Source organism: Siphateles boraxobius, unplaced genomic scaffold (genome assembly GCF_051911475.1).
Source record: "Siphateles boraxobius isolate OS27281-9 unplaced genomic scaffold, OSU_SipBor_1 345, whole genome shotgun sequence".
Lineage (NCBI taxonomy): Eukaryota > Metazoa > Chordata > Actinopteri > Cypriniformes > Leuciscidae > Siphateles > Siphateles boraxobius.
In genome coordinates, this window is record NW_027508970.1 from 135,001 (window position 1) to 137,500 (window position 2,500).

At 37.7% G+C, this 2,500-nt stretch overlaps 1 protein-coding gene across 1 annotated transcript in view; it reads right to left on the reverse strand.

Moving 5' to 3' along the window:
- LOC143702179 (neurexin-2-like) overlaps positions 1-2,500 on the reverse strand; it is an 84,004-nt gene that overhangs the window by 81,156 nt on the left and 348 nt on the right. The window lies entirely within an intron of this gene.

A 2,500-nucleotide genomic window follows, 5' to 3' on the forward strand; every position in this document is an offset into this window, starting at 1 on the left:
TCATTAAAACCGTTGAAACAAAAAGGCGGTCTGCTGGTTTCTGATTGGACGGTTTTTAAGGAGTTTTGTCAAGCTAAACCAACAAAGGAGTGATTCTGAACCCAAACTGTTCCTCGTTTGTTCTGGAAAGGAGAATAAAGAGAATAAAGACTCCAGTGTGTAATTGAATTCAGTCTTGGGTAAAAGATTTCCCCTTTTGTTTCCTCTCTGGATTCACACCGTCAGCCAAAAGCAACAGGCATTATCACAGAGGACACGCCCCCCAGCCACAGCAGCCAATTACAATCACTCTTATTGCAGGTGACAAGACATTCGTTCCAATTACAATTACAAGAGCAGAGACAGAAAGAGCAAGAGAACGAAAGTGAAATCGATCGCATCTCTGAGCCACTATCTAACAATTACTGGAGCCATACTGAACCATTCTTCACCTTATTCAATCTGTGTGTGTGTGTGTGTGTGTGTGTGTGTGTGTGTGTGTGTGTGTGTGTGTGTGTGTGTGTGTGTGTGTGTGTGTGTGTAAGGGTGTTTCTTCAACTATAATACACACGTTTACACTCCATTCTTTCATCCCATGTGAATATAAATCCAAAGATTTTTTTACCTTCATTTCTTCACATTTTGTTTCTTATACGTTTTTAATGGTATATATTAATTTATTGTTTTACTCATTCCAAAACTAAACTTTTAATAAACACTACAGCATAATTTATATCTCAAGCAACAATTTTGCCCTATTATATTTTATTATATACAGCTACTGCTACAAAACAATTATTGTAGAAATTTCACTCAGAAATTACTAGTAAATTCCACAATTAATTATTACAAAGAAACAGCAACTAACACACTGAGTTAAATATGACATTTTGAAGTAGAAAACTGAAATATTATTTATACTTGTAAAACAAGCCCCCCCCCCCCGGGCTTTTACTAAAGAGACGACAGTTAAGAGATTGAGATGACATATGAAGAGAAAATCAGGGTAAATATCAGCTAAACAGAATATTTTTATTGTGTGCTATTTCTAATTAAGCTGTAATTTGGTGGAAGTATGCAGAAAATATTAAAGCATGATTTTAGGATTGGACTGAGGACACATCAAGTCCTTAACAGAAAAAAATGAAGTTTGTCTTTTAAAAGTCCACTAGGTCAATAGTGTCCATATGAAGAAAGACTGTACATATGTGAAGCTAATTTCTGTTTCCATCCATGAAGATTCAGTGTGTGTGTGTGTGTGTGTGTGTGTGTGTGTGTGTGTGTGTGTGTGTGTGTGTGTGTGTGTGTGTGTGTGTGTGTGTGTGTGTGTGTGTGTGTGTGTGTGTGTGTGTCATCAGAGTGGAGGTTGTGTTCGCTCTGCCATATTAAAACACGTCTCATTGTGTTGAATAAGTCTTGGCAGAGTGTTATATTGTGTTTACTGCTGTTATTTGTTCATTTCTGTTCTTTTTCAGTCTAATCAGGTCCAATCAGGAAATGCTTGATTTTATCCTGTAGAACCAGACTGGCATGTTCTGTTCCCTGAGGACTGCAGACTTCATTAGGTCTGAGTCAATCTCAGATGGACACCTCTTCTCCGAACTGAACATTAAGTTAAGGTGCACATAATGAAGTCCTGAAGCTGAAGCACGGGTCTGACTCTGTCTGGATCGTGTGTGTGACGAGAACACACACACAGCGCTGATCTCAGACCTGTGGAAACGTCTACAGCCAATGATCATTCACGAGTGATCACGCCTCTCCCATGCGATTCCCGAAACTGTTCTTCCTCAGTTTCAGAAAGAAGACGTAACATCTTCAGTCATTTGCTTCTTCTCCAGTAAATGTGTCTTGCTTTAACCCTCTGGTGCTCTTCTCTGGTCGGTCAAAAAGGACAGAAATGAATGTACTATATTTTAGTTTGATAATGTTTTTTTATTTATTTTTGTTCAAATTATATTTACGCTGTATTTATAATCCATTCATTCACTTTTTGATCATAGACCTGAAAATGTAATTTCCAGCTTAAACTGTGGTAAATCTTGAACGCTTTAAAGCACAGACTGAAGTTTCTCTTTTCAAAGTCAACATGGCAGATTATTGCTGAAGTGAAACAAGTTTTAAAAGTGAACTTATAAAAGTTACAGAATTTTGCGTTTATTGTTATGAAAAATACTATTTTAAAATATGAAATGTATATTTCCCAAAAAACATGTTTTACTCTAGAACTGTGAACAAATCAAAGCCATAAATCTTAACAAGCTGTGTTGTGAATGTGAGCTGATATCTCAGTAAATGCTCTTTCAGTGAGATGTTGTTCGGCTGCAGTTCCAAACGCTTCCACTAGAGGAAACTCTCTCATTCGTTTCCAATGCGCTCGTCTCTGACCGCGAGGAGCACAAGTGTGAATATTTATTTCAGGACCATTGAACCGATTTGACGAAGAGCCCCAGAGGGTTTTAAATCAAGTGCTGGAGACGAGACAGAAACACTGAGGAAGAGCATGATCTGTGTGACAGTA